This window comes from Lissotriton vulgaris, chromosome 1_1 (genome assembly GCF_964263255.1).
Source record: "Lissotriton vulgaris chromosome 1_1, aLisVul1.2, whole genome shotgun sequence".
In the NCBI taxonomy this organism is placed as follows: Eukaryota; Metazoa; Chordata; class Amphibia; order Caudata; family Salamandridae; genus Lissotriton; species Lissotriton vulgaris.
In genome coordinates, this window is record NC_141685.1 from 1,563,968,404 (window position 1) to 1,563,995,914 (window position 27,511).

Genomic DNA, 27,511 nt, shown 5'->3' on the forward strand with positions numbered 1-27,511 from the left:
TCTAGCCCTGATCTCTTGACTGGGTGAGAGTATTCTGCTTAATTCAGAAACTCTGTCCATCACCACCCCTTGTTGTTAAATATTTTGTCCACCCTAAGCGTGGAAGGGTATACTCAGATGTGAGTCCCTTGCTCATTGCACCATCAGGATTCAAGCAAGTCGGGCCGACGACGGCTGAAATGCCAGAAACCGGTCCCCGGAAGCTTGTTTCCTTCCTAGTGTAAGAAGTGGCTTGGTAGTTTGGTTTGCCCTGTTCCCATCATGCACTGGGACAGGAACAGACTAATTTGCATATAGCCTGGTTCTGAGCTGGGATGGTGCAGTGAGCTAAAAAACGGTGTTGGATCTAGCCCTGATCTCTTGACTGGGTGAGAGTATTCTGCTTAATTCGGAAACTCTGTCCATCACCACCACTTGTTGTTAAATATTTTGTCCACCCTAAGCGTGGAAGGGTATACTCAGATGTGAGTCCCTTGCTCATTGCACCATCAGGATTCAAGCAAGTCGGGCCGACGACGGCTGAAATGCCAGAAACCGGTCCCCGGAAGCTTGTTTCCTTCCCAGTGTAAGAATTGGCTTGGTAGTTTGGTTTGCCCTGTTCCCATCATGCACTGGGACAGGAACAGACTAATTTGCATATAGCCAGGTTCTGAGCTGGGATGGTGCAGTGAGCTAAAAAACGGTGTTGGATCTAGCCCTGATATCTTGACTGGGTGAGAGTATTCTGCTTAATTCAGAAACTCTGTCCATCACCACCCCTTGTTGTTAAATATTTTGTCCACCCTAAGCGTGGAAGGGTATACTCAGATGTGAGTCCCTTGCTCATTGCACCATCAGGATTCAAGCAAGTCGGGCCGACGACGGCTGAAATGCCAGAAACCGGTCCCCGGAAGCTTGTTTCCTTCCCAGTGTAAGAATTGGCTTGGTAGTTCGGTTTGCCCTGTTCCCATCATGCACTCGGACAGGAACAGACTAATTTGCATATAGCCAGGTTCTGAGCTGGGATGGTGCAGTGAGCTAAAAAACGGTGTTGGATCTAGCCCTGATCTCTTGACTGGGTGAGAGTATTCTGCTTAATTCAGAAACTCTGTCCATCACCACCCCTTGTTGTTAAATATTTTGTCCACCCTAAGCGTGGAAGGGTATACTCAGATGTGAGTCCCTTGCTCATTGCACCATCAGGATTCAAGCAAGTCGGGCCGACGACGGCTGAAATGCCAGAAACCGGTCCCCGGAAGCTTGTTTCCTTCCCAGTGTAAGAATTGGCTTGGTAGTTTGGTTTGCCCTGTTCCCATCATGCACTGGGACAGGAACAGACTAATTTGCATATAGCCAGGTTCTGAGCTGGGATGGTGCAGTGAGCTAAAAAACGGTGTTGGATCTAGCCCTGATCTCTTGACTGGGTGAGAGTATTCTGCTTAATTCAGAAACTCTGTCCATCACCACCCCTTGTTGTTAAATATTTTGTCCACCCTAAGCGTGGAAGGGTATACTCAGATGTGAGTCCCTTGCTCATTGCACCATCAGGATTCAAGCAAGTCGGGCCGCCGACGGCTGAAATACCAGAAACCGGTCCCCGGAAGCTTGTTTCCTTCCCAGTGTAAGAATTGGCTTGGTAGTTTGGTTTGCCCTGTTCCCATCATGCACTGGGACAGGAACAGACTAATTTGCATATAGCCAGGTTCTGAGCTGGGATGGTGCAGTGAGCTAAAAAACGGTGTTGGATATAGCCCTGATCTCTTGACTGGGTGAGAGTATTCTGCTTAATTCAGAAACTCTGTCCATCACCACCCCTTGTTGTTAAATATTTTGTCCACCCTAAGCGTGGAAGGGTATACTCAGATGTGAGTCCCTTGCTCATTGCACCATCAGGATTCAAGCAAGTCGGGCCGACGACGGCTGAAATGCCAGAAACCGGTCCCCGGAAGCTTGTTTCCTTCCCAGTGTAAGAATTGGCTTGGTAGTTTGGTTTGCCCTGTTCCCATCATGCACTGGGACAGGAACAGAATAATTTGCATATAGCCAGGTTCTGAGCTGGGATGGTGCAGTGAGCTAAAAAACGGTGTTGGATCTAGCCCTGATCTCTTGACTGGGTGAGAGTATTCTGCTTAATTCAGAAACTCTGTCCATCACCACCCCTTGTTGTTAAATATTTTGTCCACCCTAAGCGTGGAAGGGTATACTCAGATGTGAGTCCCTTGCTCATTGCACCATCAGGATTCAAGTAGGTCGGGCCGCCGACGGCTAAAATGCCAGAAACCGGTCCCCGGAAGCTTGTTTCCTTCCCAGTGTAAGAATTGGCTTGGTAGTTTGGTTTGCCCTGTTCCCAACATGCACTGGGACAGGAACAGACTAATTTGCATATAGCCAGGTTCTGAGCTGGGATGGTGCAGTGAGCTAAAAAACGGTGTTGGATCTAGCCCTGATCTCTTGACTGGGTGAGAGTATTCTGCTTAATTCAGAAACTCTGTCCATCACCACCCCTTGTTGTTAAATATTTTGTCCACCCTAAGCGTGGAAGGGTATACTCAGATGTGAGTCCCTTGCTCATTGCACCATCAGGATTCAAGCAAGTCGGGCCGACGACGGCTGAAATGCCAGAAACCGGTCCCGGAAGCTTGTTTCCTTCCTAGTGTAAGAAGTGGCTTGGTAGTTTGGTTTGCCCTGTTCCCATCATGCACTGGGACAGGAACAGACTAATTTGCATATAGCCAGGTTCTGAGCTGGGATGGTGCAGTGAGCTAAAAAACGGTGTTGGATCTAGCCCTGATCTCTTGACTGGGTGAGAGTATTCTGCTTAATTCGGAAACTCTGTCCATCACCACCACTTGTTGTTAAATATTTTGTCCACCCTAAGCGTGGAAGGGTATACTCAGATGTGAGTCCCTTGCTCATTGCACCATCAGGATTCAAGCAAGTCGGGCCGACGACGGCTGAAATGCCAGAAACCGGTCCCCGGAAGCTTGTTTCCTTCCCAGTGTAAGAATTGGCTTGGTAGTTTGGTTTGCCCTGTTCCCATCATGCACTGGGACAGGAACAGACTAATTTGCATATAGCCAGGTTCTGAGCTGGGATGGTGCAGTGAGCTAAAAAACGGTGTTGGATCTAGCCCTGATCTCTTGACTGGGTGAGAGTATTCTGCTTAATTCAGAAACTCTGTCCATCACCACCCCTTGTTGTTAAATATTTTGTCCACCCTAAGCGTGGAAGGGTATACTCAGATGTGAGTCCCTTGCTCATTGCACCATCAGGATTCAAGCAAGTCGGGCCGACGACGGCTGAAATGCCAGAAACCGGTCCCCGGAAGCTTGTTTCCTTCCCAGTGTAAGAATTGGCTTGGTAGTTTGGTTTGCCCTGTTCCCATCATGCACTGGGACAGGAACAGACTAATTTGCATATAGCCAGGGTCTGAGCTTGGATGGTGCAGTGAGCTAAAAAACGGTGTTGGATCTAGCCCTGATCTCTTGACTGGGTGAGAGTATTCTGCTTAATTCAGAAACTCTGTCCATCACCACCCCTTGTTGTTAAATATTTGGTCCACCCTAAGCGTGGGAGGGTATACTCAGATGTGAGTCCCTTGCTCATTGCACCATCAGGATTCAAGCAAGTCGGGCCGACGACGGCTGAAATGCCAGAAACCGGTCCCCGGAAGCTTGTTTCCTTCCCAGTGTAAGAATTGGCTTCGTAGTTCGGTTTGCCCTGTTCCCATCATGCACTGGGACAGGAACAGACTAATTTGCATATAGCCAGGTTCTGAGCTGGGATGGTGCAGTGAGCTAAAAAACGGTGTTGGATCTAGCCCTGATCTCTTGACTGGGTGAGAGTATTCTGCTTAATTCAGAAACTCTGTCCATCACCACCCCTTGTTGTTAAATATTTTGTCCACCCTAAGCGTGGAAGGGTATACTCAGATGTGAGTCCCTTGCTCATTGCACCATCAGGATTCAAGCAAGTCGGGCCGACGACGGCTGAAATGCCAGAAACCGGTCCCCGGAAGCTTGTTTCCTTCCCAGTGTAAGAATTGGCTTGGTAGTTTGGTTTGCCCTGTTCCCATCATGCACTGGGACAGGAACAGACTAATTTGCATATAGCCAGGTTCTGAGCTGGGATGGTGCAGTGAGCTAAAAAACGGTGTTGGATCTAGCCCTGATCTCTTGACTGGGTGAGAGTATTCTGCTTAATTCAGAAACTCTGTCCATCACCACCCCTTGTTGTTAAATATTTTGTCCACCCTAAGCGTGGAAGGGTATACTCAGATGTGAGTCCCTTGCTCATTGCACCATCAGGATTCAAGCAAGTCGGGCCGCCGACGGCTGAAATACCAGAAACCGGTCCCCGGAAGCTTGTTTCCTTCCCAGTGTAAGAATTGGCTTGGTAGTTTGGTTTGCCCTGTTCCCATCATGCACTGGGACAGGAACAGATTAATTTGCATATAGCCAGGTTCTGAGCTGGGATGGTGCAGTGAGCTAAAAAACGGTGTTGGATATAGCCCTGATCTCTTGACTGGGTGAGAGTATTCTGCTTAATTCAGAAACTCTGTCCATCACCACCCCTTGTTGTTAAATATTTTGTCCACCCTAAGCGTGGAAGGGTATACTCAGATGTGAGTCCCTTGCTCATTGCACCATCAGGATTCAAGCAAGTCGGGCCGACGACGGCTGAAATGCCAGAAACCGGTCCCCGGAAGCTTGTTTCCTTCCCAGTGTAAGAATTGGCTTGGTAGTTTGGTTTGCCCTGTTCCCATCATGCACTGGGACAGGAACAGACTAATTTGCATATAGCCAGGTTCTGAGCTGGGATGGTGCAGTGAGCTAAAAAACGGTGTTGGATCTAGCCCTGATCTCTTGACTGGGTGAGAGTATTCTGCTTAATTCAGAAACTCTGTCCATCACCACCCCTTGTTGTTAAATATTTTGTCCACCCTAAGCGTGGAAGGGTATACTCAGATGTGAGTCCCTTGCTCATTGCACCATCAGGATTCAAGTAGGTCGGGCCGCCGACGGCTGAAATGCCAGAAACCGGTCCCCGGAAGCTTGTTTCCTTCCCAGTGTAAGAATTGGCTTGGTAGTTTGGTTTGCCCTGTTCCCAACATGCACTGGGACAGGAACAGACTAATTTGCATATAGCCAGGTTCTGAGCTGGGATGGTGCAGTGAGCTAAAAAACGGTGTTGGATCTAGCCCTGATCTCTTGACTGGGTGAGAGTATTCTGCTTAATTCAGAAACTCTGTCCATCACCACCCCTTGTTGTTAAATATTTTGTCCACCCTAAGCGTGGAAGGGTATACTCAGATGTGAGTCCCTTGCTCATTGCACCATCAGGATTCAAGCAAGTCGGGCCGACGACGGCTGAAATGCCAGAAACCGGTCCCCGGAAGCTTGTTTCCTTCCCAGTGTAAGAATTGGCTTGGTAGTGTGGTTTGCCCTGTTCCCATCATGCACTGGGACAGGAACAGACTAATTTGCATATAGCCAGGTTCTGAGCTGGGATGGTGCAGTGAGCTAAAAAACGGTGTTGGATCTAGCCCTGATCTCTTGACTGGGTGAGAGTATTCTGCTTAATTCAGAAACTCTGTCCATCACCACCCCTTGTTGTTAAATATTTTGTCCACCCTAAGCGTGGAAGGGTATACTCAGATGTGAGTCCCTTGCTCATTGCACCATCAGGATTCAAGCAAGTCGGGCCGACGACGGCTGAAATGCCAGAAACCGGTCCCCGGAAGCTTGTTTCCTTCCCAGTGTAAGAATTGGCTTGGTAGTTTGGTTTGCCCTGTTCCCATCATGCACTGGGACAGGAACAGACTAATTTGCATATAGCCAGGTTCTGAGCTGGGATGGTGCAGTGAGCTAAAAAACGGTGTTGGATCTAGCCCTGATCTCTTGACTGGGTGAGAGTATTCTGCTTAATTCAGAAACTCTGTCCATCACCACCCCTTGTTGTTAAATATTTTGTCCACCCTAAGCGTGGAAGGGTATACTCAGATGTGAGTCCCTTGCTCATTGCACCATCAGGATTCAAGCAAGTCGGGCCGACGACGGCTGAAATGCCAGAAACCGGTCCCCGGAAGCTTGTTTCCTTCCTAGTGTAAGAAGTGGCTTGGTAGTTTGGTTTGCCCTGTTCCCATCATGCACTGGGACAGGAACAGGCTAATTTGCATATAGCCAGGTTCTGAGCTGGGATGGTGCAGTGAGCTAAAAAACGGTGTTGGATCTAGCCCTGATCTCTTGACTGGGTGAGAGTATTCTGCTTAATTTGGAAACTCTGTCCATCACCACCACTTGTTGTTAAATATTTTGTCTACCCTAAGCGTGGAAGGGTATACTCAGATGTGAGTCCCTTGCTCATTGCACCATCAGGATTCAAGCAAGTCGGGCCGACGACGGCTGAAATGCCAGAAACCGGTCCCCGGAAGCTTGTTTCCTTCCCAGTGTAAGAATTGGCTTGGTAGTGTGGTTTGCCCTGTTCCCATCATGCACTGGGACAGGAACAGACTCATTTGCATATAGCCAGGTTCTGAGCTGGGATGGTGCAGTGAGCTAAAAAACGGTGTTGGATCTAGCCCTGATCTCTTGACTGGGTGAGAGTATTCTGCTTAATTCAGAAACTCTGTCCATCACCACCCCTTGTTGTTAAATATTTTGTCCACCCTAAGCGTGGAAGGGTATACTCAGATGTGAGTCCCTTGCTCATTGCACCATCAGGATTCAAGCAAGTCGGGCCGACGACGGCTGAAATGCCAGAAACCGGTCCCCGGAAGCTTGTTTCCTTCCCAGTGTAAGAATTGGCTTGGTAGTTTGGTTTGCCCTGTTCCCATCATGCACTGTGACAGGAACAGACTAATTTGCATATAGCCAGGTTCTGAGCTGGGATGGTGCAGTGAGCTAAAAAACGGTGTTGGATCTAGCCCTGATCTCTTGACTGGGTGAGAGTATTCTGCTTAATTCAGAAACTCTGTCCATCACCACCCCTTGTTGTTAAATATTTTGTCCACCCTAAGCGTGGAAGGGTATACTCAGATGTGAGTCCCTTGCTCATTGCACCATCAGGATTCAAGCAAGTCGGGCCGACGACGGCTGAAATGCCAGAAACCGGTCCCCGGAAGCTTGTTTCCTTCCCAGTGTAAGAATTGGCTTGGTAGTTTGGTTTGCCCTGTTCCCATCATGCACTGGGACAGGAACAGACTAATTTGCATATAGCCAGGGTCTGAGCTTGGATGGTGCAGTGAGCTAAAAAACGGTGTTGGATCTAGCCCTGATCTCTTGACTGGGTGAGAGTATTCTGCTTAATTCAGAAACTCTGTCCATCACCACCCCTTGTTGTTAAATATTTGGTCCACCCTAAGCGTGGGAGGGTATACTCAGATGTGAGTCCCTTGCTCATTGCACCATCAGGATTCAAGCAAGTCGGGCCGACGACGGCTGAAATGCCAGAAACCGGTCCCCGGAAGCTTGTTTCCTTCCCAGTGTAAGAATTGGCTTCGTAGTTCGGTTTGCCCTGTTCCCATCATGCACTGGGACAGGAACAGACTAATTTGCATATAGCCAGGTTCTGAGCTGGGATGGTGCAGTGAGCTAAAAAACGGTGTTGGATCTAGCCCTGATCTCTTGACTGGGTGAGAGTATTCTGCTTAATTCAGAAACTCTGTCCATCACCACCCCTTGTTGTTAAATATTTTGTCCACCCTAAGCGTGGAAGGGTATACTCAGATGTGAGTCCCTTGCTCATTGCACCATCAGGATTCAAGCAAGTCGGGCCGACGACGGCTGAAATGCCAGAAACCGGTCCCCGGAAGCTTGTTTCCTTCCCAGTGTAAGAATTGGCTTGGTAGTTTGGTTTGCCCTGTTCCCATCATGCACTGGGACAGGAACAGACTAATTTGCATATAGCCAGGTTCTGAGCTGGGATGGTGCAGTGAGCTAAAAAACGGTGTTGGATCTAGCCCTGATCTCTTGACTGGGTGAGAGTATTCTGCTTAATTCAGAAACTCTGTCCATCACCACCCCTTGTTGTTAAATATTTTGTCCACCCTAAGCGTGGAAGGGTATACTCAGATGTGAGTCCCTTGCTCATTGCACCATCAGGATTCAAGCAAGTCGGGCCGCCGACGGCTGAAATACCAGAAACCGGTCCCCGGAAGCTTGTTTCCTTCCCAGTGTAAGAATTGGCTTGGTAGTTTGGTTTGCCCTGTTCCCATCATGCACTGGGACAGGAACAGATTAATTTGCATATAGCCAGGTTCTGAGCTGGGATGGTGCAGTGAGCTAAAAAACGGTGTTGGATATAGCCCTGATCTCTTGACTGGGTGAGAGTATTCTGCTTAATTCAGAAACTCTGTCCATCACCACCCCTTGTTGTTAAATATTTTGTCCACCCTAAGCGTGGAAGGGTATACTCAGATGTGAGTCCCTTGCTCATTGCACCATCAGGATTCAAGCAAGTCGGGCCGACGACGGCTGAAATGCCAGAAACCGGTCCCCGGAAGCTTGTTTCCTTCCCAGTGTAAGAATTGGCTTGGTAGTTTGGTTTGCCCTGTTCCCATCATGCACTGGGACAGGAACAGACTAATTTGCATATAGCCAGGTTCTGAGCTGGGATGGTGCAGTGAGCTAAAAAACGGTGTTGGATCTAGCCCTGATCTCTTGACTGGGTGAGAGTATTCTGCTTAATTCAGAAACTCTGTCCATCACCACCCCTTGTTGTTAAATATTTTGTCCACCCTAAGCGTGGAAGGGTATACTCAGATGTGAGTCCCTTGCTCATTGCACCATCAGGATTCAAGTAGGTCGGGCCGCCGACGGCTGAAATGCCAGAAACCGGTCCCCGGAAGCTTGTTTCCTTCCCAGTGTAAGAATTGGCTTGGTAGTTTGGTTTGCCCTGTTCCCAACATGCACTGGGACAGGAACAGACTAATTTGCATATAGCCAGGTTCTGAGCTGGGATGGTGCAGTGAGCTAAAAAACGGTGTTGGATCTAGCCCTGATCTCTTGACTGGGTGAGAGTATTCTGCTTAATTCAGAAACTCTGTCCATCACCACCCCTTGTTGTTAAATATTTTGTCCACCCTAAGCGTGGAAGGGTATACTCAGATGTGAGTCCCTTGCTCATTGCACCATCAGGATTCAAGCAAGTCGGGCCGACGACGGCTGAAATGCCAGAAACCGGTCCCCGGAAGCTTGTTTCCTTCCCAGTGTAAGAATTGGCTTGGTAGTGTGGTTTGCCCTGTTCCCATCATGCACTGGGACAGGAACAGACTAATTTGCATATAGCCAGGTTCTGAGCTGGGATGGTGCAGTGAGCTAAAAAACGGTGTTGGATCTAGCCCTGATCTCTTGACTGGGTGAGAGTATTCTGCTTAATTCAGAAACTCTGTCCATCACCACCCCTTGTTGTTAAATATTTTGTCCACCCTAAGCGTGGAAGGGTATACTCAGATGTGAGTCCCTTGCTCATTGCACCATCAGGATTCAAGCAAGTCGGGCCGACGACGGCTGAAATGCCAGAAACCGGTCCCCGGAAGCTTGTTTCCTTCCCAGTGTAAGAATTGGCTTGGTAGTTTGGTTTGCCCTGTTCCCATCATGCACTGGGACAGGAACAGACTAATTTGCATATAGCCAGGTTCTGAGCTGGGATGGTGCAGTGAGCTAAAAAACGGTGTTGGATCTAGCCCTGATCTCTTGACTGGGTGAGAGTATTCTGCTTAATTCAGAAACTCTGTCCATCACCACCCCTTGTTGTTAAATATTTTGTCCACCCTAAGCGTGGAAGGGTATACTCAGATGTGAGTCCCTTGCTCATTGCACCATCAGGATTCAAGCAAGTCGGGCCGACGACGGCTGAAATGCCAGAAACCGGTCCCCGGAAGCTTGTTTCCTTCCTAGTGTAAGAAGTGGCTTGGTAGTTTGGTTTGCCCTGTTCCCATCATGCACTGGGACAGGAACAGGCTAATTTGCATATAGCCAGGTTCTGAGCTGGGATGGTGCAGTGAGCTAAAAAACGGTGTTGGATCTAGCCCTGATCTCTTGACTGGGTGAGAGTATTCTGCTTAATTTGGAAACTCTGTCCATCACCACCACTTGTTGTTAAATATTTTGTCTACCCTAAGCGTGGAAGGGTATACTCAGATGTGAGTCCCTTGCTCATTGCACCATCAGGATTCAAGCAAGTCGGGCCGACGACGGCTGAAATGCCAGAAACCGGTCCCCGGAAGCTTGTTTCCTTCCCAGTGTAAGAATTGGCTTGGTAGTGTGGTTTGCCCTGTTCCCATCATGCACTGGGACAGGAACAGACTCATTTGCATATAGCCAGGTTCTGAGCTGGGATGGTGCAGTGAGCTAAAAAACGGTGTTGGATCTAGCCCTGATCTCTTGACTGGGTGAGAGTATTCTGCTTAATTCAGAAACTCTGTCCATCACCACCCCTTGTTGTTAAATATTTTGTCCACCCTAAGCGTGGAAGGGTATACTCAGATGTGAGTCCCTTGCTCATTGCACCATCAGGATTCAAGCAAGTCGGGCCGACGACGGCTGAAATGCCAGAAACCGGTCCCCGGAAGCTTGTTTCCTTCCCAGTGTAAGAATTGGCTTGGTAGTTTGGTTTGCCCTGTTCCCATCATGCACTGGGACAGGAACAGACTAATTTGCATATAGCCAGGTTCTGAGCTGGGATGGTGCAGTGAGCTAAAAAACGGTGTTGGATCTAGCCCTGATCTCTTGACTGGGTGAGAGTATTCTGCTTAATTCAGAAACTCTGTCCATCACCACCCCTTGTTGTTAAATATTTTGTCCACCCTAAGCGTGGAAGGGTATACTCAGATGTGAGTCCCTTACTCATTGCACCATCAGGATTCAAGCAAGTCGGGCCGACGACGGCTAAAATGCCAGAAACCGGTCCCCGGAAGCTTGTTTCCTTCCCAGTGTAAGAATTGGCTTGGTAGGTTGGTTTGCCCTGTTCCCATCATGCACTGGGACAGGAACAGACTAATTTGCATATAGCCAGGTTCTGAGCTGGGATGGTGCAGTGAGCTAAAAAACGGTGTTGGATCTAGCCCTGATCTCTTGACTGGGTGAGAGTATTCTGCTTAATTCAGAAACTCTGTCCATCACCACCCCTTGTTGTTAAATATTTTGTCCACCCTAAGCGTGGAAGGGTATACTCAGATGTGAGTCCCTTGCTCATTGCACCATCAGGATTCAAGCAAGTCGGGCCGACGACGGCTGAAATGCCAGAAACCGGTCCCCGGAAGCTTGTTTCCTTCCCAGTGTAAGAATTGGCTTGGTAGTTTGGTTTGCCCTGTTCCCATCATGCACTGGGACAGGAACATACTAATTTGCATATAGCCAGGTTCTGAGCTGGGATGGTGCAGTTAGCTAAAAAACGGTGTTGGATCTAGCCCTGATCTCTTGACTGGGTGAGAGTATTCTGCTTAATTCAGAAACTCTGTCCATCACCACCCCTTGTTGTTAAATATTTTGTCCACCCTAAGCGTGGAAGGGTATACTCAGATGTGAGTCCCTTGCTCATTGCACCATCAGGATTCAAGCAAGTCGGGCCGACGACGGCTGAAATGCCAGAAACCGGTCCCCGGAAGCTTGTTTCCTTCCCAGTGTAAGAATTGGCTTGCTAGTTTGGTTTGCCCTGTTCCCATTATGCACTGGGACAGGAACAGACTAATTTGCATATAGCCAGGTTCTGAGCTGGGATGGTGCAGTGAGCTAAAAAACGGTTTTGGATCTAGCCCTGATCTCTTGACTGGGTGAGAGTATTCTGCTTAATTCAGAAACTCTGTCCATCACCACCCCTTGTTGTTAAATATTTTGTCCACCCTAAGCGTGGAAGGGTATACTCAGATGTGAGTCCCTTGCTCATTGCACCATCAGGATTCAAGCAAGTCGGGCCGACGACGGCTGAAATGCCAGAAACCGGTCCCCGGAAGCTTGTTTCCTTCCCAGTGTAAGAATTGGCTTGGTAGTTTGGTTTGCCCTGTTCCCATCATGCACTGGGACAGGAACAGACTAATTTGCATATAGCCAGGTTCTGAGCTGGGATGGTGCAGTGAGCTAAAAAACGGTGTTGGATCTAGCCCTGATCTCTTGACTGGGTGAGAGTATTCTGCTTAATTCAGAAACTCTGTCCATCACCACCCCTTGTTGTTAAATATTTTGTCCACCCTAAGCGTGGAAGGGTATACTCAGATGTGAGTCCCTTGCTCATTGCACCATCAGGATTCAAGCAAGTCGGGCCGACGACGGCTGAAATGCCAGAAACCGGTCCCCGGAAGCTTGTTTCCTTCCTAGTGTAAGAAGTGGCTTGGTAGTTTGGTTTGCCCTGTTCCCATCATGCACTGGGACAGGAACAGACTAATTTGCATATAGCCAGGTTCTGAGCTGGGATGGTGCAGTGAGCTAAAAAACGGTGTTGGATCTAGCCCTGATCTCTTGACTGGGTGAGAGTATTCTGCTTAATTCGGAAACTCTGTCCATCACCACCACTTGTTGTTAAATATTTTGTCCACCCTAAGCGTGGAAGGGTATACTCAGATGTGAGTCCCTTGCTCATTGCACCATCAGGATTCAAGCAAGTCGGGCCGACGACGGCTGAAATGCCAGAAACCGGTCCCCGGAAGCTTGTTTCCTTCCCAGTGTAAGAATTGGCTTGGTAGTTTGGTTTGCCCTGTTCCCATCATGCACTGGGACAGGAACAGACTAATTTGCATATAGCCAGGTTCTGAGCTGGGATGGTGCAGTGAGCTAAAAAACGGTGTTGGATCTAGCCCTGATATCTTGACTGGGTGAGAGTATTCTGCTTAATTCAGAAACTCTGTCCATCACCACCCCTTGTTGTTAAATATTTTGTCCACCCTAAGCGTGGAAGGGTATACTCAGATGTGAGTCCCTTGCTCATTGCACCATCAGGATTCAAGCAAGTCGGGCCGACGACGGCTGAAATGCCAGAAACCGGTCCCCGGAAGCTTGTTTCCTTCCCAGTGTAAGAATTGGCTTGGTAGTTCGGTTTGCCCTGTTCCCATCATGCACTCGGACAGGAACAGACTAATTTGCATATAGCCAGGTTCTGAGCTGGGATGGTGCAGTGAGCTAAAAAACGGTGTTGGATCTAGCCCTGATCTCTTGACTGGGTGAGAGTATTCTGCTTAATTCAGAAACTCTGTCCATCACCACCCCTTGTTGTTAAATATTTTGTCCACCCTAAGCGTGGAAGGGTATACTCAGATGTGAGTCCCTTGCTCATTGCACCATCAGGATTCAAGCAAGTCGGGCCGACGACGGCTGAAATGCCAGAAACCGGTCCCCGGAAGCTTGTTTCCTTCCCAGTGTAAGAATTGGCTTGGTAGTTTGGTTTGCCCTGTTCCCATCATGCACTGGGACAGGAACAGACTAATTTGCATATAGCCAGGTTCTGAGCTGGGATGGTGCAGTGAGCTAAAAAACGGTGTTGGATCTAGCCCTGATCTCTTGACTGGGTGAGAGTATTCTGCTTAATTCAGAAACTCTGTCCATCACCACCCCTTGTTGTTAAATATTTTGTCCACCCTAAGCGTGGAAGGGTATACTCAGATGTGAGTCCCTTGCTCATTGCACCATCAGGATTCAAGCAAGTCGGGCCGCCGACGGCTGAAATACCAGAAACCGGTCCCCGGAAGCTTGTTTCCTTCCCAGTGTAAGAATTGGCTTGGTAGTTTGGTTTGCCCTGTTCCCATCATGCACTGGGACAGGAACAGACTAATTTGCATATAGCCAGGTTCTGAGCTGGGATGGTGCAGTGAGCTAAAAAACGGTGTTGGATATAGCCCTGATCTCTTGACTGGGTGAGAGTATTCTGCTTAATTCAGAAACTCTGTCCATCACCACCCCTTGTTGTTAAATATTTTGTCCACCCTAAGCGTGGAAGGGTATACTCAGATGTGAGTCCCTTGCTCATTGCACCATCAGGATTCAAGCAAGTCGGGCCGACGACGGCTGAAATGCCAGAAACCGGTCCCCGGAAGCTTGTTTCCTTCCCAGTGTAAGAATTGGCTTGGTAGTTTGGTTTGCCCTGTTCCCATCATGCACTGGGACAGGAACAGAATAATTTGCATATAGCCAGGTTCTGAGCTGGGATGGTGCAGTGAGCTAAAAAACGGTGTTGGATCTAGCCCTGATCTCTTGACTGGGTGAGAGTATTCTGCTTAATTCAGAAACTCTGTCCATCACCACCCCTTGTTGTTAAATATTTTGTCCACCCTAAGCGTGGAAGGGTATACTCAGATGTGAGTCCCTTGCTCATTGCACCATCAGGATTCAAGTAAGTCGGGCCGCCGACGGCTGAAATGCCAGAAACCGGTCCCCGGAAGCTTGTTTCCTTCCCAGTGTAAGAATTGGCTTGGTAGTTTGGTTTGCCCTGTTCCCAACATGCACTGGGACAGGAACAGACTAATTTGCATATAACCAGGTTCTGAGCTGGGATGGTGCAGTGAGCTAAAAAACGGTGTTGGATCTAGCCCTGATCTCTTGACTGGGTGAGAGTATTCTGCTTAATTCAGAAACTCTGTCCATCACCACCCCTTGTTGTTAAATATTTTGTCCACCCTAAGCGTGGAAGGGTATACTCAGATGTGAGTCCCTTGCTCATTGCACCATCAGGATTCAAGCAAGTCGGGCCGACGACGGCTGAAATGCCAGAAACCGGTCCCCGGAAGCTTGTTTCCTTCCCAGTGTAAGAATTGGCTTGGTAGTTTGGTTTGCCCTGTTCCCATCATGCACTGGGACAGGAACAGACTAATTTGCATATAGCCAGGTTCTGAGCTGGGATGGTGCAGTGAGCTAAAAAACGGTGTTGGATCTAGCCCTGATCTCTTGACTGGGTGAGAGTATTCTGCTTAATTCAGAAACTCTGTCCATCACCACCCCTTGTTGTTAAATATTTTGTCCACCCTAAGCGTGGAAGGGTATACTCAGATGTGAGTCCCTTGCTCATTGCACCATCAGGATTCAAGCAAGTCGGGCCGACGACGGCTGAAATGCCAGAAACCGGTCCCCGGAAGCTTGTTTCCTTCCCAGTGTAAGAATTGGCTTGGTAGTTTGGTTTGCCCTGTTCCCATCATGCACTGGGACAGGAACAGACTAATTTGCATATAGCCAGGTTCTGAGCTGGGATGGTGCAGTGAGCTAAAAAACGGTGTTGGATCTAGCCCTGATCTCTTGACTGGGTGAGAGTATTCTGCTTAATTTGGAAACTCTGTCCATCACCACCACTTGTTGTTAAATATTTTGTCTACCCTAAGCGTGGAAGGGTATACTCAGATGTGAGTCCCTTGCTCATTGCACCATCAGGATTCAAGCAAGTCGGGCCGACGACGGCTGAAATGCCAGAAACCGGTCCCCGGAAGCTTGTTTCCTTCCCAGTGTAAGAATTGGCTTGGTAGTTTGGTTTGCCCTGTTCCCATCATGCACTGGGACAGGAACAGACTAATTTGCATATAGCCAGGTTCTGAGCTGGGATGGTGCAGTGAGCTAAAAAACGGTGTTGGATCTAGCCCTGATCTCTTGACTGGGTGAGAGTATTCTGCTTAATTCAGAAACTCTGTCCATCACCACCCCTTGTTGTTAAATATTTTGTCCACCCTAAGCGTGGAAGGGTATACTCAGATGTGAGTCCCTTGCTCATTGCACCATCAGGATTCAAGCAAGTCGGGCCGACGACGGCTAAAATGCCAGAAACCGGTCCCCGGAAGCTTGTTTCCTTCCCAGTGTAAGAATTGGCTTGGTAGGTTGGTTTGCCCTGTTCCCATCATGCACTGGGACAGGAACAGACTAATTTGCATATAGCCAGGTTCTGAGCTGGGATGGTGCAGTGAGCTAAAAAACGGTGTTGGATCTAGCCCTGATCTCTTGACTGGGTGAGAGTATTCTGCTTAATTCAGAAACTCTGTCCATCACCACCCCTTGTTGTTAAATATTTTGTCCACCCTAAGCGTGGAAGGGTATACTCAGATGTGAGTCCCTTGCTCATTGCACCATCAGGATTCAAGCAAGTCGGGCCGACGACGGCTGAAATGTCAGAAACCGGTCCCCGGAAGCTTGTTTCCTTCCCAGTGTAAGAATTGGCTTGGTAGTTTGGTTTGCCCTGTTCCCATCATGCACTGGGACAGGAACATACTAATTTGCATATAGCCAGGTTCTGAGCTGGGATGGTGCAGTGAGCTAAAAAACGGTGTTGGATCTAGCCCTGATCTCTTGACTGGGTGAGAGTATTCTGCTTAATTCAGAAACTCTGTCCATCACCACCCCTTGTTGTTAAATATTTTGTCCACCCTAAGCGTGGAAGGGTATACTCAGATGTGAGTCCCTTGCTCATTGCACCATCAGGATTCAAGCAAGTCGGGCCGACGACGGCTCAAATGCCAGAAACCGGTCCCCGGAAGCTTGTTTCCTTCCCAGTGTAAGAATTGGCTTGGTAGTTTGGTTTGCCCTGTTCCCATCATGCACTGTGACAGGAACAGACTAATTTGCATATAGCCAGGTTCTGAGCTGGGATGGTGCAGTGAGCTAAAAAACGGTGTTGGATCTAGCCCTGATCTCTTGACTGGGTGAGAGTATTCTGCTTAATTCAGAAACTCTGTCCATCACCACCACTTGTTGTTAAATATTTTGTCCACCCTAAGCGTGGAAGGGTATACTCAGATGTGAGTCCCTTGCTCATTGCACCATCAGGATTCAAGCAAGTCGGGCCGACGACGGCTGAAATGCCAGAAACCGGTCCCCGGAAGCTTGTTTCCTTCCCAGTGTAAGAATTGGCTTGGTAGTTTGGTTTGCCCTGTTCCCATCATGCACTGGGACAGGAACAGACTAATTTGTATATAGCCAGGTTCTGAGCTGGGATGGTGCAGTGAGCTAAAAAACGGTGTTGGATCTAGCCCTGATCTCTTGACTGGGTGAGAGTATTCTGCTTAATTCAGAAACTCTGTCCATCACCACCCCTTGTTGTTAAATATTTTGTCCACCCTAAGCGTGGAAGGGTATACTCAGATGTGAGTCCCTTGCTCATTGCACTATCAGGATTCAAGCAAGTCGGGCCGACGACGGCTGAAATGCCAGAAACCGGTCCCCGGAAGCTTGTTTCCTTCCCAGTGTAAGAATTGGCTTGGTAGTTTGGTTTGCCCTGTTCCCATCATGCACTGGGACAGGAACAGACTAATTTGCATATAGCCAAGTTCTGAGCTGGGATGGTGCAGTGAGCTAAAAAACGGTGTTGGATCTAGCCCTGATCTCTTGACTGGGTGAGAGTATTCTGCTTAATTCAGAAACTCTGTCCATCACCACCCCTTGTTGTTAAATATTTTGTCCACCCTAAGCGTGGAAGGGTATACTCAGATGTGAGTCCCTTGCTCATTGCACCATCAGGATTCAAGCAAGTCGGGCCGACGACGGCTGAAATGCCAAAAACCGGTCCCCGGAAGCTTGTTTCCTTCCCAGTGTAAGAATTGGCTTGGTAGTTTGGTTTGCCCTGTTCCCATCATGCACTGGGACAGGAACAGACTAATTTGCATATAGCCAGGTTCTGAGCTGGGATGGTGCAGTGAGCTAAAAAACGGTGTTGGATCTAGCCCTGATCTCTTGACTGGGTGAGAGTATTCTACTTAATTCAGAAACTCTGTCCATCACCACCCCTTGTTGTTAAATATTTTGTCCACCCTAAGCGTGGAAGGGTATACTCAGATGTGAGTCCCTTGCTCATTGCATCATCAGGATTCAAGCAAGTCGGGCCGACGACGGCTGAAATGCCAGAAACCGGTCCCCGGAAGCTTGTTTCCTTCCCAGTGTAAGAATTGGCTTGGTAGTTTGGTTTGCCCTGTTCCCATCATGCACTGGGACAGGAACAGACTAATTTGCATATAGCCAGGTTCTGAGCTGGGATGGTGCAGTGAGCTAAAAAACGGTGTTGGATCCAGCCCTGATCTCTTGACTGGGTGAGAGTATTCTGCTTAATTCAGAAACTCTGTCCATCACCACCCCTTGTTGTTAAATATTTTGTCCACCCTAAGCGTGGAAGGGTATACTCAGATGTGAATCCCTTGCTCATTGCACCATCAGGATTCAAGCAAGTCGGGCCGACGACGGCTGAAATGCCAGAAACCGGGCCCCGGAAGCTTGTTTCCTTCCCAGTGTAAGAATTGGCTTGGTAGTTTGGTTTACCCTGTTCCCATCATGCACTGGGACAGGAACAGACTAAATTGCATATAGCCAGGTTCTGAGCTGGGAGGGTGCAGTGAGCTAAAAAACGGTGTTGGATCTAGCCCTGATCTCTTGACTGGGTTAGAGTATTCTGCTTAATTCAGAAACTCTGTCCATCACCACCCCTTGTTGTTAAATATTTTGTCCACCCTAAGCGTGGAAGGGTATACTCAGATGTGAGTCCCTTGCTCATTGCACCATCAGGATTCAAGCAAGTCGGGCCGACGACGGCTGAAATGCCAGAAACCGGGCCCCGGAAGCTTGTTTCCTTCCCAGTGTAAGAATTGGCTTGGTAGTTTGGTTTGCCCTGTTCCCATCATGCACTGGGACAGGAACAGACTAAATTGCATATAGCCAGGTTCTGAGCTGGGATGGTGCAGTGAGCTAAAAAACGGTGTTGGATCTAGCCCTGATCTCTTGACTGGGTGAGAGTATTCTGCTTAATTCAGAAACTCTGTCCATCACCACCCCTTGTTGTTAAATATTTTGTCCACCCTAAGCGTGGAAGGGTATACTCAGATGTGAGTCCCTTGCTCATTGCACCATCAGGATTCAAGCAAGTCGGGCCGACGACGGCTGAAATGCCAGAAACCGGTCCCCGGAAGCTTGTTTCCTTCCCAGTGTAAGAATTGGCTTGGTAGTTTGGTTTGCCCTGTTCCCATCATGCACTGGGACAGGAACAGACTAATTTGCATATAGCCAGGTTCTGAGCTGGGATGGTGCAGTGAGCTAAAAAACGGTGTTGGATCTAGCCCTGATCTCTTGACTGGGTGAGAGGATTCTGCTTAATTCAGAAACTCTGTCCATCACCACCCCTTGTTGTTAAGTAATGTGACTCTAGGCAAAAAATTTGAATTCACATGCAGTCATCAATTAATAAAAGTTAAAGTAAGGCACTTCATGACTTGTAACACAAAATGTTGTATATGTATTATCACATATGAACACAAACTCAAAAAGTGGGTTCCAAAATAAGACAATAAGAAAGACAGTAGGAACAATCAATAACATGACGCAACAGTTACTTATCCTACCCAATGAGAATTTACTTTGATGAATCACATGCCACGTCTGGCATTAAACTATGTGCTTGAATGCATTGACCACATTACACCACATAGAAGTGGAGGCGATTGAGAGCTGAGATTACATCAAAAATAAAGATTTGGAGCACATTGACTGCAATTGACAACTATTTGCATCAACAAAGATTACGTTTTTCTATGCAAATAGATTGTTGAGATGTATTTTAATTTAAAACAATATGTATTCAATATTTTGAAATTAGACTCTCCACTGAGAAGCATGTCAAAAATAGCATGATACTTAACACAGCTTAACTGGGGTTCAATCCTAGCCAATTATATTTTTCATTTTAACATATAACAATTACACGTTTCTATTGTGTCTTTGTACTGATTTCTCCATTACAGAACACATCTTTTTTACATTTGCTGATTTATATGTTCGTATCTTATGTTTAGCTTCTTGATCTCAAGTTGTTAGAATGCTGTTGTCTAATTTCTTAAATTACTCATATAACAAAAGTTAACAATGCTTATACTTTGATCACCTTTAACCCCTCTGCCACCATTTGTACATACAGGGTTATTTTGATAAATCTTCTCTATTGACTTGCCGTTCATGCTGCCCTTCAAAGGTGCTGGATATTCTTTTAGTGGTACGCTACTAAATTAGCCACGGTCCTAAGATAGCAAGCAGGATATAAGCAGGCACCGTTTTGATAGTCATGATGCTTTGTGTATAACTTTGCAGGAGCATGGTAAAATACCTCTTCTCCACCAATGGGGTTGCAAAAAGAAGATGACTCTGTCTTGCTTGCGGGTTTCTTGTTCCATGCTTGGTGAAAGTCACTGAGAGGGCATGGGACATTGAGGAGGAATGATGATGACAGTTCAGGCACAGCCACAACATTCACAAGTCAAATTATTTAGTTGATCTCATATGAAAGAAACTGCATCTATTATATGGAGTTTTGTGCTTTGGGTATGGTTGAATAAGAGTTGTGCTTAGCGTAGCTGCAGGCTTTCCCGGTACTTGCTTATCCTTTCGTTATCCAAAACTCGATGTAGTACATACCAACAACGAAAATTCATTCATTTATTAATAAAAATAATAGTAATGACAAGTGTTTTTGTGTAGCACATCTTAACTCACCAGTAACCTCGTAGTACGGTAGACATGTATTTCTTGAGGGCATTTAAAAATTCAACTCACATATAAGTAGTCCAGTGCAAGAAACGTATCCGGCTCTGCTCTTTCCTCATTTAGAAACTGGATACAATCCAGTGCACATTTCTCCATTGATACAATGATAGCTGTCATGGATCTTCCAAAGACTTTGGTAACAGCAAGTTGGTACTTCTTATGTATCGGATGCCATAAATCAAGTAGTCGTCCAAACTAGAAAATTAAAACAATAAGATAATATAATCAAAAGACAGATTTAATCCTCCGGTTACTAAGAATTACATTTTTTTAGATACATATGTGCGACATAAATGTGATGTTGTAAATACCGAAGTTGTTATTTACAGGACAAATCTGTACGTTTTTAGTTTAATCTGCACATTCAGACTGCTTGCAAACGCAACAAGCATTTGCAATGCTATCGGTCTCGCCTATGGGACCTTATATGTATTTATCTATGCAGCACATTAGCCTGGGTGCTAAAACATATACTGTTCTATGACATGGAGGGAAATTAAGCCCCAAACTGTGGAACACGCCAGGTATGGGAACACATTGAGAGAAATATTGCCTATCAGCGGGAAATGGTATAGTGTAAATCTCTGTTTTTAATATAAAGTCTGGGCCTTCTGTGGTTATATCACTGAAAATACAAGATTTGAAAAAAATATTATTGTCTACGGGTGCTCGTGGAAGACAAGTTTCTAAGGCCTGGAATCTAGGCAATGCTAAAGTGATTCTGGCATTTTACTGAACTCTGCTGGTCGTTTTCCATCCAAAAAGTGAAATATTGCAATGCCAATTGCTCGAACGTGCGTAGATGCGAGACCTATTTGTAGGGAAGTCGGGATCCGTAAATAACACAATAACAAGGAATGTGTTCGTAGGAGAGAAGGTTTAATGCAGCTTCTCAAATCAGAGCCAAACAGTTAATGATAACATTCTCCGCGTGATCCAACTCCCCCATGCAAAACATAACAATTCTTAAAGAGACCACTATCTTCCACGAGCACAGTGTGCATGTGAAAGATAGATGCATAGCAGTATATATGCATTTAAAAATCATTAGCATCATTAATATCATTATTATCTAATGATCGCCACTTTTTGATTTTAATTGAATATTCGGATAAGTTGTATATGATTTTTTGTAATTAATTGTTTATAATTGTATTCTGTTTAATATGAATTTTGTTTTTTATTATATGTATGTCTAATTAAAGATAATATAGATTTTTAATAGATTTTGTCTTAAATGTTCTTTTTTTGCAACCCTGGTTCCCTTAATGTTGTTTTTAAATGTCTATGTTTGATATATACACCATGTTTTCCCTGTACTAGGAATTGTATCCATTTTCTACAGGGGGTCCTTGTTATTTGCACATTAACAGTATATATGCAACACATCTTCCTCCCATTTTTTTTTTTACTTCTCTATAGTCATAACAAAATCTTTGAACCTACCCAGCACATGATGTTCCTTTTTCTCCCTTTGGTTTCCCACATTTTCTTTCGAACGACTTGGAACAGACTTAGAAGAAGCACAAGATCGTACATTTTCCCCCAACTCGGACTCTTTTGCAGTTTTGCCAGAACGATCAAATCCTTTATACAATGAAATCCTATTAAAATTACACACACTTCCACCTTCTATTCTGACTGCATTATTAAAGACCTCAATAACCGCCTTAGGATCAACATTGAGATCCTTTAGATACATCAATGTTTCTTTTGACCCGAACAAAATCACCAATGACCACCTTTTGCTTGCTCAGATGACCTCTTTTGTTATCCATGTTCACTTTCATTTTACTTTTGTACCTCTCAACTCTATCCTTTACCACACCATAATCAATATTGTTCCATTTACTACTTGAGACTTTCCCTTTTAACCACCATGGAACCAAAGTAGTACTAGGCTTCCTCCACCTCAAAAGTTCAAACGGGCTGACTAAAGTAACCGAATTAGGAGAAGTCCTGTAAGACAGAAGCATGGAACCTAAAGCATTCTTCCAATTCAGACCACTCTTAACAGAAAGCTGAATAGCCTCTTTCACCACCCGATTAAAGCGTTCCACCTGTCCATTAGATTCAGGATGGAAAACAGCAATCCTCTTGTGAGTTATTCCACACATATTGAAAATAAACTCAATGCCCTTACTAATAAATTGCGAACCATTGTCCGTGACGATTACTTGCGGAATACCCTCTCTGCAAAAGACGCTATCTAAAAACTCAATAATTCTCTGAGATGTGACCTCTTTTACCATTTTTATTTCAGACCATTTAGAGAAGTAATCGATCAAAACAATACCAAAACTCTCTTCCTTAGGCAACACATGAAAAGGCCCAACAATATCAATGCCCAACTTCCTCCATGGCCCATCTGGAAATTCCACAGGAATAGATTCAGCACGCAAAGGAAAAGCAGACTTGCCACTGTTTGCACAACTACCACAAAGTCGCACAAATTGTTCAATAGAAGAATCAATCCCCGGCCACCAAAACATTTCCTTAATACGCCTTTGCGTTAAAGAGATACCCAAATGTCCCTCGTGGCCAATCTCCATGATGGTGCGCCTCAGATTAAAAGGAGGAATTATTTTATCTTCCCTTAGAACAATGGCATTTTCAATAGCCAACTCACCATTAACTTTAGCGAAGCTCATTAACTCCCCAGACAATTTCCTCGTCTCAGGCCAACCCTGAACAATAAACTTCTTTACTTCACTTATCACAATATCTTTCTCCATTTCAGAAATACATATTTCTTCCCTCAAAACAGGCTTATCACTACCAATCAAATTCACATCCCGAGCAGTAAACGCTACCTCACAATCATCTTCCTGAAACACACCTTCATCAACAATGGGCAACCTGAACATGCAATCAGCGTGGACATTGGCCTTACCCTGGACATACTCAATACTGAATCGAAAGGATTGTAATCTTAAGGAAAGTCTTGCCAACCGCGCCGACATAGACCTACCTCCACCCGGGGACATTAGAAACACAAGGGGCTTATGGTCCGTTTTAATTACGAACTCAGTTCCCCAAAGGAAACTCCTAAAGTGCTCGGCCCCCCACACACAAGCTAGTAATTCCCTCTCGATCACAGAGTAATTCTTTTCAGCTTCCCTCAACTCCCTAGATGCATAAGCCACTATCCATTCATTATGATCATCCCTCTGTGAAAGAACTCCACCCAGTCCTAAATTGCTTGCATCCACCATCACAATACATTTCTTCCCAGGGATGAAAGGTTTTAGGCACGGAGCATTAACAATAAACTCCTTCAGTACATTAAATGCAACCGACATCTCTCCAGACCATTTAAAAACAGCATTCTTCTTAAGTAGGCATCTGAAAGGATCAACCTTGACTGAGTAGTTAGGAATGAATTTAGCATAAAACTCAGTTAAGCCCAAAAAAGCCACTAATTGTTCCTTAGAAGATGGAAAGGGTGCATTCAAAATGCTTTTAATATGCTTCCCTTTAGGCCTAATACCATCTCCACTGATAGTATGACCTAGCTACTCAACTTCCTTCGCCTTGATGTTACATTTATCTAACCTGAGAGTGAGACCCTTTTTGGCTAACACAGCAATAACACGGTATAAATTGCGATCATGATCCTCATCACATTTCCCATATACCAAGATGTCATCTTGGAAAGCGACGGCCCCATCCAAACCGTCTAAGGTATCCTTCATTAATCTCTGAAATACAGAGGCTGCACTCGCAAGACCAAAAGGCATGCAGCAATACCTGTAGATTCTTCCGACAGTACCACTTGGTGGTACGCACTAGTTAAGTCAACGCACAAAAAAACTTTCGCGTCCGCTAAAGTGGAAACCATCTCATGTAAATTAGGTAAGGGATGGGCATCCACCCAAATAGAGCAATTCACACTGCGTAAATCGACACACAATCTGAGCTCACCAGAAGCTTTGACCGAAATCACAATCGGAGAAACCCATGGTGAGGATTCAATAGGTTCTATTATTCCATCTTTACATAGATTTTTCAACAAATCCTTTAATTTACCACGAAAAGAAATTGGGACATTTCTTACTCTATGTCGTATGGGAACAGAATTCTCGTGTAGCTTGATAGTGTGCTCAAACCCAAGATATTTGCCCAATTTCCCACTAAATACTTCAGGAAATTCTCCTCTTAGCTTCTCAACCAAAACAACACTATTTTGCGTAGATGGTTCAACAGCAAATACAGGCGGATTTGCCCTAGGCTCGAGCTTAACTCCTAAATCAAATTGTTGTGGCCATCCAAGTAGTGACTTCCCACTTTTTGTCACATAAACTTTGCTTCATGCGTGGTTTTTGCCAAACTCCAACTCAGCTGAGAAATATCCCACTAAATCAATTTTATGGCCCGTATACCCACTAGGAGATACATCTGGTGATATTAAACACCTCCCAGTCCAATTGTCCTCAAAGATCTTGCGGGAAATAATAGTAAACCAAGCACAGGAATCAACAAAGAAGTCTAACTCGATACCATCTACTTTGACGATACAAGATGGGAATTTGGAAACACCATCAACACAACATACATTAATAACAGTGTTGATGTCATTCTCGTCATTACCCACACTGAAATCATCATCACTTGAATAATGCATGTAATTAACTTTCTTCGGTGGTGATTTACAGAATTTAGTAAAATGACCTTTTCTATTACATTTAGCACAAACTTTATCAATGCCAGGAAAATTCTTGTAATTGGCTAAGTGCAAATTACTACCTCATCTAAAACACAACAGTGTATGACTCCGTTTCTCACCATACTGATTCGTACTTTTATGATTAGTATCATTTTTGTTAGAGGTGTAACTCCTTTGACTGGAAGTCAATCTTGGCTTATTCTGTTCTTTCAGTTCCTTATTTACATTAGAAACATCGCTTTTGTCCTTACCCCTAATCTCTTTAACAAACTTTTCTGAATGCTCAATTGACTTAGCAATATCAATCGCGGCATTCAAGGATAAGTCAGGAGTAGACTATAGTTTCTCTTGAACTTTTTTACTATTCGTACGCATCAAGATCTGGTTTCTTAACACCTGGTCATAAGAGATATGTTCAAATGCGCAAGAAGCTGCGAGTGATCTTAGAGAAGATACATAATCTTCAATAGATTCCTCATCACGCTGTTTGCGAGAATAGAAAATAAACCTTTCCATCACAACATTTTTCTTTTTTCCAAAACGAATGTTAAGTTGGGTAGATGCATACTGATACACATTAATTCTACCCGGGTTAATTAAAGCAGGAAGGGTTTTAAATTCTTTAAGTCCAAAACCACCCAAACAGTGTTTCAAAAGTGAAAGCTTCCTCTCTGCTTCACAATCCTCACCTTCCATGACTTCTACATATGCTAAAAACATGGGTTCCCAAACTTCCCAAGACATGGGAGGTTCACCTGAAACTGTCAAGAATGGAGGAGGTGGTAATATACCAGACATTTTACCGAGAAAGAAAAAAAATAGTAATATAAAAGAATAACTTATTAACTCATTGACTGTGTGTAAATTCGAATCACCAGTATTATAGTTGCAAATGTGGCAAAAAACAATGCTAAAACCCCTTTCATGTTTACCATAGAACGAGCATAACAGTAACTTAACAGGTAAACGATTGACGCGTTACCAAGGAAACCAAGAACAAAAAAAAATGATTGCCGACGTGCTTAACGTGATGATGTGGGACCACAATGCATCGCCTTCCCACAATCCTTAGCGTGTCAATCCAGGACACAGAGAAGACGCAGCTAAGCAACTACGTGAACGTTTGTAATGAAGAATCTCAAAGAATCCATTGATCCGTGTCTGCCATGCTCCAAAATGTAAGTTCAGTTATACACAACAGCATTCAGAGGATGTTGTGAAGAAAAAAAAACAAAAAAACAAATCAATCCTTATATACACGAAATCAGCCGCAGGTGCTATCAAATGCACAACTATAAAGAGCAACTGTAGACTGCCGCAGGGGCGATCAGAGATCAAGTAAAATAAATTGTAATCCCACTCCGGAAATAAAATACGAAGTGCAGTAGAACAACATGATTGAACTAAAGGAAAGCAATACGCCACCGCTCGATTTACGCGGTCGAATAAATTCCCAACAGTGTAGCACCACCGCTTGATAACTGCGGTCGAGAGCAAAATTGAATAAATAGTCTCACGTGAATATACTCCTTATGCAGGATTCGTACCCCTCGTCGCCAGTGTAGGGAAGTCAGGATCCGTAAATAACACAATAACAAGGAATGTGTTCGTAGGAGAGAAGGTTTAATGCAGCTTCTCAAATCAGAGCCAAACAGTTAATGATAACATTCTCCACATGATCCAACTCCCCCATGCAAAACATAACAATTCTTAAAGAGAACACTATCTTCCACGAGCACAGTGTGCATGTGGAAGATAGATGCATAACAGTATATATGCAACACTATTGCTTTGCAGATGCTTGTTTTATAGTGTGTGTGTGATGGGGTGAGCCATTCCAGTGTGTGTGCCCTATTCCTGACCCCTCTAAGAGCACCCAATGCATAATGTATTTGTATTTCTGTATTTATAGAGCGCAACTATCGCTCCGGAAGGAGCATCCTGGTGCTGGTTAGATAGTGCATACAATTACAGAGGCGGAGTTAGATGGCGGCCATGACATATTCGCCTGGGAGATTGAAAATCCATGTTTTTAGTTGCTTCCTGAAATGGATTTCTTTAGTCTGGGACCTGAGATTTTGGGGCATGGAGTTCCATGCTCTAGAGAACAGATAGGTCAGGGTTTTCCCACCTTTGGTTTTTAGGTTGAATTTGGCTGGTTTTAACAGATTGTTGTTAGAAGATCGTAGGGTCCTCGAAGGGTTGTAGTGGGGGTAACGTCTGGTTAGATATTTGGGGCCTGTGCAGTTAAATGCCCGAAATGCGATGATGAGGATCTTAAAAAATATCCTTTTATGCAGAGGCAGCCAATGGAGGGTTCTCAAGGCGGCTGATGCTGAGGACCACCTGGGTAGTTTCAGTACTAGTCTGGCGGCTGAGTGTTGGACAC